The sequence below is a fragment of the Scomber scombrus genome, chromosome 18 (genome assembly GCF_963691925.1).
Source record: "Scomber scombrus chromosome 18, fScoSco1.1, whole genome shotgun sequence".
In the NCBI taxonomy this organism is placed as follows: domain Eukaryota; kingdom Metazoa; phylum Chordata; class Actinopteri; order Scombriformes; family Scombridae; genus Scomber; species Scomber scombrus.
The window spans coordinates 26,669,474-26,686,118 of NC_084987.1; the positions used below are offsets into that span (position 1 = coordinate 26,669,474).

The 16,645-nt window shown below is 39.0% G+C and overlaps 1 non-coding gene across 1 annotated transcript; it reads right to left on the minus strand.

The window, feature by feature from the left end:
• Positions 1–5,227: 5,227 nt before the first annotated feature.
• trnas-uga (transfer RNA serine (anticodon UGA)) lies at positions 5,228–5,309 on the minus strand. The gene has a single exon. It is a non-coding gene; the product is annotated as a tRNA-Ser (tRNA).
• Between the last annotated feature and the right edge of the window lie 11,336 nt (positions 5,310–16,645).

Sequence of the window (16,645 nt, forward strand, 5' to 3'; positions counted from 1 at the left end):
GTCTTTGCAATGTTGCAAAGTGAGGCTTTTTTTTCTTGTATGTTTATGTTGTGAGTGTTTTTTCTCACAAATTTGTCACTTTATAATGTCAGAGAATATCTGAGTTTTTTTTTCTTGTAAATCTATGACTTTAATCTCAGAAATGCAGTATTTTTTTTTCTATTTTTTTTTTTTTTTACATATAACATATAAAATACGCTGTTGTATATGAAGGATGGTATCTTCCACACACGCCTTCTCCCGATAAGCAAACTGCAGTGAGTGGAGTCTAAGAACAGTAGAAAAACATATGTCCAGGTTACAAAATAATGTACCAGGAATGTGCTCTTGAACATCTTTTTTTCTGTTTGGAACCCCTGTGATTTTTTACCATTCTAAAAATTGAGTGGCATTTATTTTTTACACTTCAAATGCAATGCACTCGGCCATGACAGCGGCTCAGTCTTGTGTAGCCGGTTTCAGTTCTTGTTACAGTCTATTTGGTGTAAGTCCTAACAACCGTCTGAACCTTCCTTTTAGCCACAGGCTGTGTGCCATAATGAACACTGTGAGGAGGGTTCAAACCTGTGCAGGGATTACAAGTCCAACGCCTTAACCACCCAGCCATCACAGCAGCTTACACCCTGTTTGCTAGTTTTCTCAATTGTTGTAATTTATCACAGTGAGTCATTTTATCTTTTGCTATAACATTCACTGGATGAACAGAGGAAATATGGCATCCAAGTTGTAAAATAATGTACTACTAATGTGCACTTGAATGTACTAATTGGTTAATCAGGTGCTTGCCAAATTACATTGGACAGCACATTCTAAGGACCTTAGATTTGTGCAAAGTAAGGCTGGATTTACAACTAGGAAAAGTTGACCACTGCCAGCCCCTGACCTTTAAAGGTCCAGTATTTGAGACGGAGTAAAAGGACCTGGCAAAAATGTAATATAATACTCATAAGTATGTTTTTGTTAGTGTATAATCACCTCAAAATAAGAATCATTGTTTTTTGTTACCTTAGAATGAGCCCTTTATATCTATAGAGGTAGCGAGTCCTATTCCACAGAGCCCACCATGTTGTAATACCATCTTTCTACAGTAGCCCACAACAGACAAACCAAACACTGTCTGTAGAGGGAGCTTTTTACATGTTTCAGTTTCGCACCCACCATAGTTTCTCCTGCATACTTGGAAGTGGAGGGGGGAGGGGAGGGGAGGGGTGTTCATTGTGTTGCAATCTGCCACCTCACTGCTAGATGCCACTTACAAATCTCGCACACTCCAATATTACCTAATCTTTGGACATCTTGTCTCTCAGAGGGGCCCACAGTTCAACTTTAGTTGTAATAATGATAAGGTGCTGGCACGCAGTAAACCGAGTCAGGAGCCTCATCATCTCAGGGCTGATTCAGTGTTCAGAAATGCTCAACAATAACAGATTCGGTTTGGTATGAAAGGAAGGAATTAAAGAAAGAATGAACGACATAGTGTGTGTCAACATCCGCTGGCTCATTATGACTACCTCTGTTTATTGTTTCCTTCCTGAGCTCTTCGTCCTCTCACAAACACCCCCGCATGAAACCCACACATGTAGCAGTCTTCTAACTAAGGTAAAACCACTCTCTCCATCCACTCCCCCAGCTGCTCTGTCACAGGAAGTTCATTATTAATTCAAACTGCCATTTAGGTTAAAAGGCTCTCCATGCTTGTAGGTTTAGTCCCATACAACTGAGGTCAGACAAGGAAAAAGAACATGAGTATTCAGTAACTTTTTCCATGAAGGGTGCGTATTCATCATACAGTTCATCCAGTTCATGGAAATATCCAGTGTTATTGCAAACAAGACATCAACATAACATCTACTGTATATCTCTTCATTGACTTGATTTTAGATAAAATGAGGTCTGGGAGTTTGGTTACTATAGATTCACTAATCAAAGCTTATACAGGAACAGGACCAAACCACAACTGCTCCACCTATGGCCATTCTTATAAATACCACATAGACTTCTCCTCCCATCATACCCTCCCACCCCATTCCTCTCTTCCTGTTTCTTCCTGTCCTTCATAGGGTCCTGATGCATCGGCGCTGCCTGAGTGCTACAGTGGACCTCCTATATCTCCCCAAAATGCAGTCACAGAAGAACTATGCTCATCAATCATTTTTCTTAATAAATCATTTAAGTGCATCTTGTTGTTGGTGTGGTCCTTGGTAGTGAAATACACTAAAGTATGTCAACACCTCAGCACACTTACTTTTTCTTGGGCTGCTTTTGGATGCTTGGTGGATAAAAATGTCACTTTGGTTCAAACTGAAACACCTCCAAAATATTTGGATGGATTTAATATTATGCAGACATTTATGGTCCCCTGACGATATACGCTACTGACCCTGTTAATATCTTTACTCTTCCTCTAGTACCACCATGTGGTTGATATTTGTGCCTAAGACGGTATCCTGTAGTGAGGTCATCGCCTGTTCAACCACCATGCCAAATAAAGCAGGAAGTATCTTGCTCTGACCAGGCTGGCTCAGCCTCATATTAGTTTCAGCTGAACTTATTTATGCAGTGTTTTGTGCCCTGTCACTTACACTGAAATCACTTTAAAAGACAAAGTGTGTATGGTTGCAGATTGTAACCCCTCCCCCCACCCTTCCATTTTTTTTAGATATTGTTTTTTGGGCTTTTATTAGATAGTTGGTAGCAGAGAGACCAACAAGTAACACGGGGAGAGAGAGAGAGAGAGAGAGAGAGAGAGAGAGAAATGGGCATGACATGCAACAAAGGTCCCTTGCTGGACTTGAACCAGGGACATTGTGGATAGATGACATGCACTGTAACCACTAGGCTAGAGGGTCCTACCCTTAAATTCCATTTCTGCCAATTCTGTTCCACTAGATGCCACTAAATCTCACACAGTTTCTGACTTGAAAAATCTGAACATAGCTTTCAAACCAGAAGTACTGAAACAATTTCATTAAAGGTTCAAATTGTCTGTAAGGTCAGAGATTAGTGAGGTCGAGTCCATTTTCATCTGTGTAGCCCAATTCCTCAAATTCCACAAATTAGCCCCAGAGGGCTTTGAACAGTTACAAATAATTCCAGCACAAACAAAAAATGTACAGACTAAAGACATTTAACAAGAAATGATATCAATACATAATATAATAAGTGACACCATACATGGGTCAATGACGTATAAGGATTTAGAACAACTCAATTGTAGAATAATAAAAACAAGCATATCTAATGCAGTAGTTCAAACATTCAGAATGTTGTGTACCTGAAGCTCCATATTATACATTCGAAATTAAGTGATTTTAGTGGGTTTTTCAAGATTAATTGGCACTGGCCTTTAAAAAGAGTCATGCGGTGCGACCATGATTCATCTTGAAATAAATTAATTTACTTAACACGCTTCACATCTTTTTTTTTACAAGTTTTCAGTAATATAAAGTGTTTGGAAACAAAGTATTTGCATTTAAAAAAAAATCTTTGTAAATGATGGTCTTTTATTTATATAAGATATTTCAAGATGAATCATGGTCGCACCACATGACTTTTTTTTTTCGAAACCAGTGCCAATTAATCTTGAAAAACCCACTAAAATCACTTTCAAATTGTAATATGAATTGTCAGGTACACAACATTCTGAATGTTTGAACTACTGCATTAGATATGCTTGTTTTTATTATTTAAAATTGAGTTGTTGAAAATCCTTATACGTCATTGACCCACATGCCAAATAGGTTTGCAGTTTGGTACCACACCTTAAAGATAAGATGAGATAAGTACTTTATTAATCCCTTAGAGGGGAAATTGAATGTCACCTTCACATATAGACAGCCAACATACAGCAAGGAAACATACAGACTCAGGCAGTACAAGATAAGTGCAAAGCACCACATCAACATCAATCAAACAATCCACAACACTCAGCAGTCAACAACAATGTTCATTAAAAAACCTCACTGCACCAGGTATAAAGGATCTTCTAAATCTTTCTGAAGAACACCTTGGCATCACCAGTCTGGCACTAAAGCAGCTCTTCAGTTCACTAAAAACACCAAACAATGGGTGGTCCTTATTGTGCAGGATGCTACTGAGTTTCCTGCCTACTCTCTTCTCCATGACGACCTTTAGTGAGTCAGGAGGCAAACCAATGATGGATCCTGCCTTTTTTATTAACTTGTTGATCCTATTTCTGTCCTCTGACTTCAACCCCCATCCCGACATAAAAAAAACACACTAGCTAAAATACTTTGATAAAACACATTTAATAGTGACATGCTGACATCAAATGACCGAAGCTTCCTGAGGAAGAACAGTCTGGACTGGGCTTTCGTAAAAATGGCACCGGTGTTCTCTTTCCAGTCCAGCATGTTATCCACAAGGACGCCAAGGTACCTGTAGTAGGAGACCACCTCAACAGCCACGTCATTGATGAGTACAGAAGTCACCGATATCTTTTTCTTTCTAAAATCAATGACAAGTTCTTTCGTCTTAAAGAATCTGTTCATCTAAACAACTAAAAGCAGTTTCTACTAACATGTAACAATGCACATTGTTTGGGTTTTATTTGTCCATGTTTTAAGATATCTGTCTTTGAGATTGATGCCTCACAATGCAGGTGAATGGAATTTATTTTGAATTTTTTATCTGTGATGCTCACTGCAAAAAAAAAAAAAAAGACTTTAAAAATTCAACAGCAATGTGTCTCTCAAGGAAAAATGTCACTCTGGATTAGACACATGTGGTAGAAAGCAAATCTTTAATTCCCCAAGCCATCATATTGTCAGGTTGGATTTGGGGAAAATGTGTATAAAATGTATATTAAGTATTTCCACTTGACTTACTATTCATAATAATGTCAGTATGTGCAGATCCAGAACATACTGTATATAGGGCCCCATTTACACCTGGTATTAACATGTAATCTGTATCCGGATACATTATCTGAAAAATGACATCTGATCAGTGGGTCTTTGCATTTACGCCTGGTGTTAAAAGTCACTCTTGTTTTCTCTGTTGTGGCCACATTGTGAACAGATCTCAATATTAAGTAGGCGATGTCGTGAGCTTGACCATCTCAAAACGTGGTCTGAACAGTGACGTTGAAATCTGCATGAATTTAAACTTTGCATTCACATTTCACATGCATCAAGATAATTAAGTAATAAATGTGTATGTGGGGTATAATAAACTATCACACTAATGTAGAGTCTCAAACTCCGGCCGCTGTGAGCAGGGTTCGAACCTGCGCGGGGAAACCCCATTGGATTTCAAGTCCAACGCCTTAACCACTCGGCCATCACAGCACAGCAACAGTAACATGCCAGCTGTCACCATGTGTTTCCCCTTACATAATACATACCCTTACATAGTATACATTTAGTGATTTATGGCTGAGATTCAGAGAATATACTTTTTGTGGGGAACAAGTCACCTGCATCAATTTGATACATATGTGAACAGTATGTGACAGTATGTGACAGTATGTGACAGTATGTGACAGTATGTGACAGTATGTGACAGTATGTGACAGTGACAAATCAAAGCTGTCAGGATGTGTTTCCTCTGCTTCTAACAGACATCTGTCACTCAGTTGCTTCACGAACGCATCCTGACAGCTTTGATTTTAAACTGTCAGATACTGTTCCTGCTGCGCTCAGTACCAAAGGAAGTTCACACATCTATCAAATGAATGCAGGGGAAACACATCTCAACAGCTGAGAAATCACTGTCAGATACAGCTGCTCGTCTGCTCAGATCAGGTCAGAAGCCCTGTGCACTTATGTTTCATATTATTAATCCATTTATTTAGTGAAGTACAATATAATCCTTTTGTTTGTTTGTTTTTAGAGGGTTGTGGCTCCCTGCGAAACTGAATAAAGATGAACGAGTGATCGATTGAAATGATGCTGTGCAAGTATAATTATTGATATTTATAAAGGGATGATTTCTTCACACGCTGTTTCTCCTGCACAATGTTACATTTTTGATATATGTGCTTTGACATAAAGCCTCATCATCATTTTACAGTTCAGATTACAGGCAGGAGTTTGATTCTTACTGGGGTTCCCAGTAGTAAGCAGTAGGCACTGAGAGTTATGAAACATTTAAGGGATTCTTAGTCCGCCCACTGATTTCTAGACTGCGTGGTTGCTGCTGTGCAGAGCAAACGTGGGCAGCAGTGGAAACATCCAGGGTATCCTTAGAGCTTCTCTTATGCATCACTCTCACACACTATAATACACACAGTAACAGATTGTTACTTACACAGTCATTATACACACACACACACCCCTTCCTGTGTGTGTGAGGGGGCACCAAAGAGCACATTGGTAAAGATGGACTAAGATAGAGAATGAGCTACAATCCCATTTTATCATACAAGCCAACTTACAACAGTGTTAATGGTAAATGGCAAACATGTGTATAGCACCTTTCTAGTCTTCCTACCACTCAACATTCACCTATTCACACACACATTCATACACCGATGGCTGGGGCTGTTAATAACTTCCCATCTCATCTCATGTAGTGTCACAAAATCACAAAGTCACTTTGATAATGAACATTTCTCTGGTCTATTTTATTGAAGAAGATTACACTTTTAAATGCATGTGTCTATGTGTGCTTCTATTGATTTTATCTTGTTTTTTGCATGTTCTCCAGTTCTGTAGTGTAATAGATGGGCTACTGTCTTTCTTTAGTTATGTATGACTTATTGTATAATTCACTTTTACTTATTTGTATTTATTAATATTAATGACAAACATTGGTCATTAAAGTATTGGTTTATTATGATAAGGATGACGATGATGATGATGATTATTATCATTATTATTATTATTATTATGTTTTTTCTCCCATTCTATAGTTAGTTCTATAGTGTAATACAGACTGTTTTTATATAGTCACTGTTTTTTATATGGCCAGCAGTAGGCCTGTACTAAGTGTATCATCATACTGAACTCCTCTCCTCTCCTCTGGGCGTCTGCTGCCTGACTCACGAGTTTCATATCACGCTCAAACATCTTTCTCTCTGTCTCTCACTCCTTTTCTCACATTCTATCTCTCTCTCTCTCTCTCTCTCTGTTTAATCGCTCCGTCAGTGTTGTGTCTCTTTCTCACGAAGAGTCACACACACGCTGTCCGGCTGTCACGTGCACATACTAATCTGATGAAAATCGAATTCAGATGGAGACCACCTCTAACAAATGATAATGCTTCAGCACAAGCAAAAATATCCTTTCTTTATCCCTTCATGCTACTATTTAACACCAATAATGCCACAATTTGTGACAAATACACAGAATCAAGGCCAATGTATGAGTTCTGTCACAGGCAACATGATAATGATGCGATGCCATAATTCAACATATTTGCAGCCGCTACAGTTCAGTTTGATAAAAAGGAAATGTTGCAGTGTGTGCAGAAAAGCAGATTTGGTGCCAGGCTTTCAAATACACTGAAACGCCTCCTGGAATAACCTGCTGCTGAGCATGGAGCATGACGGAGGAATGTGGAGGACAGATTCTGTAAAACAGTTGGAGGTCTACACATTTTCACACCTGGCCAGAGGTGCACGGCGAGCATCTCCATAATAGAACAATGAGACTGAGAGGTAAAGGTGTGTGTTGATCAGTAGTGGAAGAAGTATTCAGAGAAGTAGAAGTACTGCAATATAAAAAGATGCTGTTATTATGGTCTATGACGTTGGTGGGTTGGCTAGAGGAGTCATCAGCCAGGGAGCCAAACCATAACCTTCATCACCCACATTTCAATTATTCATTCATTTCTTAACCACTTATCCTTTAGATCAGTGGTCACCAACCCTGCTACTGGAGAGCTACAGCCCTGCATGTTTTAGGTATCTCCCCACTCTAACACACCTGATTCTAATAATGAACCAATTATCAAGCCTGTTGACGAGCTTCAGCTGCTTGAAAACAAGTTAATTATCAGAATCAGGGGCCTGTTTCAGGAAGCAGGTTTAACTAACTCTGAGTTAAAACCTTAACTCTAGGTTGACCGACTCTGAGCTGTCAAACTCAGATTTTGGGTTTCAGAACAGCTGATAACAGTTGGTTCAATCAACTCTGAGTCAAAGTAACTCTGAGTGAAGCTCGTCCATGAGGAGATACCAAGCCCTCATCAATGGAGCACAGATAACATGATTCACCATGGCAACAGGTGAAACAAAGGGCTCAGTCCTCTTACTTCTCCCCAGTGGAGTTAGAAATACTAATGAATGCAGATGATGAGAATATACTTAAGAAAAAGAACAATACAGTAGCAGCAGCAAAAGAACATGAACTGACATGGCAGAAAATTACCAACCGAGTCAATGTGTGAGTATTAATGAAAAAAAAAAAAGTTTTGTCTTGAGTGTTCCACTTAATCAACATTTATATTCTGTGTCTGTGTATGTGTTTGTGCGTGGCACATTTAATATTCATGCAGACCCCAACAGGTACAAAACGTAGGCCTACTGGGCAGCATCTGAATATGAAATATAAAAATATAACTCAAACAAGTCAGGTATCATTTCATTAATAGCAATTATGATGTTGTTTAGCCTGCCCTCATTAAACAGCATTCAGTGGTACATTCAACATGTGATATATTTCAGTACTTAGTGAAATCTTCTAAGCAAAAAAGAAAGTCAATTTTTCAGGCAACCCAACACTGCCAGTATTTAATATTGTATATTTGAAAGCAACACCTACATTCCTTTATACATACAACACTACCAAAGTGTAAATGTTTCAGTGCAAGAGTCACATTTTTTTTTTAAAGATTTATGTTTGGGCACTTTCACCTTAATTTAACATTAGCTGGTATAAAGGTTGACAGGAAACAGGGGGAGGGGGGAGGGGAAAGACCTGCAGGAATCGCACCAGGCACACTGTCATTATGAGGCATGCGCAGTAACCACTTGGCTATCAATAACTTTTAAATATTACATGTCTGACAGCCTGACAGACGGTTGCCTTGGTAACATGCTCAGCATCACAGATGTTACATATAAAACTGCCATCGGCAAAGAAAAAAACAAAGTGCAACACAAAGAACTAGTTCTGAACTGACAGCATGTCCACGATGTGTCGTACAGACGATACGAGGGCTGAGAATATTGTTCAGATAAAATGATCGATTGTACAGAAAAATGGAAACACTCAAACAGAACATCATCAGAGATAAAACATCCCAGCGGGGTCTGATCTCCCTCTGACGGAGATTTCTTTAAGAAATGTCTGACAGCTCCTTCAGTCTGCAGGATTCAGTTAAAAAGGAGGAGAAACTCAGGGTTAGTTGAAGAAAACCTGCCAGCGAGCAGGTTAGGTTCACGGAGTATGTTGCCATGGTAATTGACTCAGAGTTAAGCTGAACTGGCTTTGTGAAACCGAAAAACCAGAGTTCCCCTCATCTCAGGGTTAACTAACTCAGAGTTTTCACTAAACCTGCTTTCTGAAACGGGCCCAAGGTGTGTTAGAGTGGAGAGATACCTAAAACATGCAGGGCAGTAGTTCTCCGGGAACATGGTTGGAGACCACTGGTCACAGGGTAGCTGGAGCCAATTGGGCGAGAGGTGGGGCTCACGGTGCTAACATACATAGAGACAGACACCCACTCACTCTCACTTTCACACATACAGGCATCTTAGAGTAAGTTTGGTCTGTGGGAGGAAGCCAGACTACGCATGGGGAGAACAGCAGGCCGGTGGGTTGGAACCCAGAAACCTCTTGCTGTTGGGCGACAGTGGTAACCACTACCTTTTGGGTGTTTTAAACAAATGAAATACAGTCTCCAAAAATCTCTTCTTGCAGTCTGCAACAAGAGGACATCCAGGCCAAAAACAGGCAGAGCTTTGGAAAATGGTTTTAAGTTATAATGTTAAGAGATGAAGACATGCCTGAACATTCCAGTGTACTAGGGTGGTCTAAATGTTTGTGCCTCTACTGAAGCTTCATCCTGTAAATCCTGATGCCAGGCAGGACCATTTTTTCATCTCCCAGCCCACAGTTGAACCCAGATCTCATTAAATTGTGTAGCAACAGTTTTTAATGACCTATTTTTGGTTCTGAACCTGGGGCTCTACTGTACTGTATGCCCTAAAAGAGAGGTACTTACAAAAAACATGATCTCCTTGCAACCAGCCAGAAGTAGGCCAACTACCCCACCGTGGTCCCCGCACCCCCAGTTTAAAAAACCTGCAGCCCTGAAGGGTAGACTCACTTGGTTTTCATTTTTCTAGCACTCTTAAGTTATTTTTGTCTCTAATAATGCATAAGTAGGAATATCAGTCTGCAGGCAATGTAAGCTCCATTTATATAATGAGATTTTAGCTTTTTGTGATATTGTCTCATAAGCCATTAAAAAATGATGGATCTGTACAAATTGTGTGCTGCTCATTTTTATGAGTGTGTGTGTTTAGCATCTTTGAGAATGAATGTATCAGTCTGTGTTTGACAGATGTGCTACAGTGTGTGAGAAGAATATAAGAAGAAGAGTCTGAAATCTTACTGGCAGAAGTAACTATACTAGATTAAAGTAGGGTTATTGAAATAATGAGTGGTAGAAGAAGTATTCACTTTTTTTCTTGGCATTTTGTCGACAGTGGGAGAATATAGAAATCTGCTGTGTTGTCTTTGGCGGGTCCCGCTTCATCTCTGGCTTCATTCTAGCCTATCAGACAGTAATAAATTATTATCATTGTCGAAAGCAAGCACGCAATTATACACACGCATGCACACAATACAGATGGCTGCCTCACCCATTTTACTGCAAGTCACTGAAGCACATGAGGCAATTGCTTGTCAAGCTTCACTAAATATTAATGATGTGTGTGTGTGTGTGTGTGTGTGTGTGTGTGTGTGTGTGTGTGTGTGTGTGTGTGTGTGTGTGTGTGTGTGTGTGTGTGTGTGTGTGTGTGTGTGTGTGTGTGTGTGTGTGTGTGTGTGTGTGTGTGGAAAGACCCTTTCTTCCACCATCCCAGACGTGATTTCTTAAAGCTGATTAAAATGATCCACTTTATATTTATAACATTTTTTTGTAATTTTCAAACAGACAAAATGAAAAAAAACACACATACAATTTAATCAGTGATAGTCCAGGTGTGTGAAGATGTGAAAGTAGGCGGATTTGAACCTTCATATCATTCAAGCAAGTTGTAGAATACTTTAAAGCTGCTGTATTAAACACTCCCTCAGAATAATCAACATGTTTCCATGTGGCCTCTTTTCACCCTTTTCTTTCATAAACACACACATAAGGCAGTAAGGACACCCTGCTGTCCTTGTCATGCTAGATCACTACAAAATCCCACAGCCTGCCTAAAACTGACTAGTTCTCTCTCTCTCTCTCTCTCTCTCTCTCTCTCTCTCTCTCTCTCTCTCTCTCTCTCTCTCTCTCTCTCTCTCTCTCTCTCTCTCTCTCTCTCTATCTCTCTCTCTCTCTCCCTCTCCATAACATATTCAGAGGAGGCTCTTAACTGAGATTGTCCCTCTTTTTGTTACTATACTTCCACCACAGCTCAACAGGGAAACACTAAGAGGGAATTTGATACTAAAAAGACTGTAAATGTGTCAGATATCACTTGATATGACTAACTCACACTGATGAAGACTCATATAAGCTTCACGTCTACTTTGAAATGACTGTGTGGACACACTGTGGATTTAGTCCTCCATCACTTCCATTGAAATTGTGTGCAAACATTGATTGTCCTCAGTTAATGAATCCTACTGACATTGAGGATCCCTTGACTTGTCCTCCAGCGCCACCAGCAGGTCAAAAGTTTTCTCTTATCTTCTGAAATACCCGCACCAAATTTGGTGCAGATATCCATGATACCCAGAGGACGTATTCTACTGAGTTTGGTTGTCCGGTTACTTTCCTTTAGCACCAGCTTGAGGTTCATATTGGCATTTGAGAGTATATTGGATGGATTGCTATGACATTTGGAATCCCCTCAGAATGAATTGTTATAATAGAGTGTTCTGGGGCAGCTGTGGCTCAGGAAGTGGAGTGGGTCATCCACAAATTGGAAGATCGGCAGTTCGATTCCCAGCTCCTCCGGTTCACATGTTGATGTGTCTTTGGGCAAGATACTGAACCCCAAATCGCTCCTGATGGCTATATAAGTACAGTCTATTTACCATTTATAACTATCCTTTGACTTTTCCTCTAGCACCATACATCACCAGGTCAAAACCTCTCTAACATTTTGCTTTATAACCAAATACTTGCAACATGGATGACATTCCGATTGGCTTTAGTTGTTTTTGGTGCTCAGTAGCAAACGTTAGCATGCAAACATGCTAAACTAAGTTGGTGAACATTAATATACCTGCTTAAACATAACATGTTAGCATTGTCATTGTGAGTTTGTTATAGGTCTGTCAGTTTTATTTGAAATTCAAACTCTTATTCAAGCATGGTGAAAATTAAATATTCAAATTGATCAGACTTTGCCTTGTGATGCAGCAGAGGGCGATCTTAAAATTCACCGTCAGCTTAACCTATACTCTCTGATAAGATAGGATAATATAAGATATACTTTATTGTCCCATAAAAGAAAACAGTCTTGACCTATAAGTAAACTACAACAAGCTAACGATTAAAACCACAGAAGGACACCAGCTAGAAGAATCGTGCAGATCGAAAAAAAATCACGGCACCCAAGCGTCTGAAAAACAGTGTGTGGAAGTATTTTGTAGACAGCAAAATTACCAACAAAGTAAAAGCCAACTCTGTAAAAAGCAGCTGTGTTACTCTACAAAGACAGTAGCTGCTTTCTACAACCTCATCTGACTGTCCACTGAACACTGAAGACATCACACTGGAAAATATAAAGACTAAACTGAACATTAAGACACTGTCTGGTAAATAGATGAACGAGTGGTTGATCAATGGCTGGATGAAAGTGAAGTTGCCCAGTTCAGCCATCTGGGATTTTGTGGCCGTCATCTGCATCCTTTTACCCTCTTTCATCTCTGTCTTCTCTGTGTTGTTCAGTGATGTCACAGTCACCCACATCACTCACTAACCTATTTAATCACTCACACACTACTTCAATTACTCTCCTTCTTAACTTTCCATCTGTTTCTGTTTCCGTCCCTGTTCTCAGCCTCTCTCCATCTGATGTCATTGTTATTACACGGAGGGATGGATGAGTGATCTGGTTTTCTTCTCGCTCTCATGGGACGAGCTGTCACACTTCATCTCCATCAGTCACTCAGACCTCATCCCTCTTCACTTCTTAACATTTTCTGTTTCAAGCATTTATTTACAGCTGTGTTCCTGACTCTTATTTAAGTCTTATTTAAGTCTTATTTACTGTTCACCATTCTCCTGCTGCGCAAATTGTTACAAGTCAAACTTCTTAAGCAAATATTGTCGAAGCTTTCTACTTTCAGAAACATTCTCATATCACACATATGGGTTAACGAGGTTTTCTTTGTGTCTAAGTGGTTTAGTCAAATTTAAAGTGGATAAAATGTGAAAATAAACGTATGAATAACTTGCACACATTCTTTTTTTTGTGGACCCAGCATCAAATTTCTGCTTTTAATCCATTTAGAGAGAATATATTAGAGGATTATGGCAAAAATGTCTAAGTGGTGTAACCATAAAAATGTTGTACCAAATCATTCAACTTGCTTAAAAACAGTAAATTCTCAATAAAACACCATATCAACTAGTTTGGCATGATCTTACATTATAACTTTTATATTAAATAAAGGTAATGGAATACAATTGTTCTAAATATTAAATACACACAAAGTACACTTAAACACACTGTAGGTGATAAAATATGTAATATTTATCATTCTTTTGTGGTTACACCATTTGACATTTTCAGGAGCATTCAGTCTTACTTTTGGTAAAAAATGGTGCAAATGTCATTTCAAATTATATAAAACCAACAAAAATACTAAATGTACATTTTAACAAATCTGATGCTGCTTTTAAAACTATGTTTAACATATTTTTGAATTGCTCATCTTGCCAACCCTTTTTTGTCACTCATATATGTTTGATTAAGTAGAGTTGTCCTCATGAAGCTGTTGGCTTGTGCAAAGCTATTTCTGTTGCTGACCCTGGTTCAGTGGATAGAACAACAAGAGTCTAGGCTTCAAATCCGACATCAGCATTTGTGAAGGTACCTCTACTGTACCACTTCCCTTTACCAGTACTGATTACAACTGGCTGATTTGCCGGCTATGTTAAAACAATGCAAGGGTCATGGTCAGATCTACCATGCTGGCGATCTAGGTAAGGGCCCTCAATGATGTCAGGCTCGACAGTAATATGACACAATGCTTGACCCAATTCTCTTAATGTTGGTATTGATGGTCACTGTCGGAAAACTAGTGTGTCCAAAACAAAATAGCAGCATCATCCAATTGGAATAAAATAAAAGTTTTGGTGGCATGAACTTCAGTGCCCAGTGGCCCCAGCCATTAGAGGGGCCGTTCTGTGTGTCAGTGATACAATGAAAGAAGGTCAAGATCAAGTCATTCCAGCTGGTTTAATGCATTTAGAGGACAATTTCATAATGTTTCAACTGTCTTAAACCAGCAGTCAGATGTCCATGTGAACAGTGAAAGAGGTTTTCCTCTCTGTAATCATTTCTCCTGTTCTTCAGCAGTCTGAAATAGTCTTATCAAGTGTGTATTTTACCAGTTGTTTGGACACTATTGTTTTAAGACAGTCCTGACAGTTTTGAACCTGTCCATTCATCAGAAATCACTGCACACTGAGGTAAACTGAGGTTTGTAATACTCACACAGGATTTTACAACTCTGGAAATGTATCAGCAGCTTTTTCATCTCTCATTGTGACAATTTTGATGTAAAGAGCAGAAACAGCTTTCATGTTATAGAGTAATCCAGCAGGAATGTGCGCGTACATGCATGTGACCAGCCAGTGCAGAGCCTTGCTCGAGGACCTTGTTCATTGTCATTCATTGTCCACTGCATTGTGTGCTGTGTTTGTACCCCCCACTGCATCAATGCACTGCCCCCATTCATCTGAATAAAAGGGTTGTGCTTTTCCACACAGAGTTAATGTCTGTCTGAACACATTATTTGTTTGTTTTGTTGTTGTTGCATATTTTTAATTTTCATCTTCCAGATGAAGTGAGCATACTGTATTTTTGCAGAGGATCTTGCCTTCTGTATCTCTAATTGCTGTTTGACTTTAGCGTGACATTAGTGATAGAACAGGCTGAGGTCACAGTCACACTGCGAGGGAGGGACAGAGATCAGTATGAATGCTTCACAGATCGCACAGAGACAGAGAGAGAGAGACGAGGGGGGAAAGCGATGAGATCAGATAGCCAGCTTCTCTCATGGGACACTGACCCACTTTACTGGATCAGACACTCATCCATCCATCCATCCGTCCACCCCACCCACCTGACAATGATGACATCACCGAGAAGAAGAATGGAGAATTAAACGATAGAGGTCATCACCGACCGACGGAACAACCACGAAACAAAGAGGGAGTGTGTGTGTGTGTGTGTGTGTGTGTGTGTGGAGGACAGACACAGAGAGAGAATTAAACAGGTGACATCAGACTGACCATTCCCCTTATGTTACACGTTTTGTCAGAATTCACTCTGACTGAACATTTGTACATTTGATAACTGACCACATTATAATTATAATTATTACTCATATAAATATAGAAGAATATGAATAAATAAATACATAAAATAAATACGAGCAACAACAAAGAAGTAAACACAACATCTAGTAAGTGCTTTTAATCATTTTAATCACATATGAGTCAGTTAACATAAAGTACATGTAAAAACAGTATTAATGTCATTTGTATGGTTCACCATGTGTATGTTCAAAGACAGTAAGGCATCATGTGACATATGATATAACATTAGATGAAGGTTGAATTTTAAGCTCTTTGATCAAAGTGGCATCAAAAGTCAGAATCATCAGGGACGGTACTTTGAGTTTTGTTGTGTCTGAAATGGAAGATTTACTAACCTCAAATCACAATCAAATAAAAAATGAGTGTATTCTATGATATATTGTCCAAAGGAAGTCGTTCATCTTTCTCAAACCTGTTAAACATCTGGAAAAAAGAGCTAAGCGTGGAGATAGATGAAAACACCTGGTAACAAAATAAAAGGAGCACATTTTAAATCTATTCACAAATTCTATCTCCAATAAAAATGCATCACATTTCCAAAGATAATTCAGCACTTTGAGTTTGATTTAAAGTCCTGTTTTTATTTATTGAAAGACATGCCCGGGTCTCATGTAGATAATAAAAAATGCAGGTTTTAAATAATTCTTTCATATTTTGCCAAAAAATGTATACTTACTCTCTAGAAAAGTGAATCACCTCCTATAGCTTTAAGATGTTTATAGACCACTTAACAAATAGTTTGGCTTTGGAGAGACTGACATATGAGAAATATGGTCATGGAGAGATTTTTGTTGAATTGTGGAGACCTTTATTTTCTCATCTCAAGGAGTTATGATTATGATCTTGGTTTTGAATTTGGGTTTTTATTATTTGAAATGTTAATGAACTCTTAATGAACTCCAGATGCTGTGTTGTTGCTGTTTTGTTGGTTTGTTTGTTAATAGTTTGTTTTCTTGCATTTATTCTT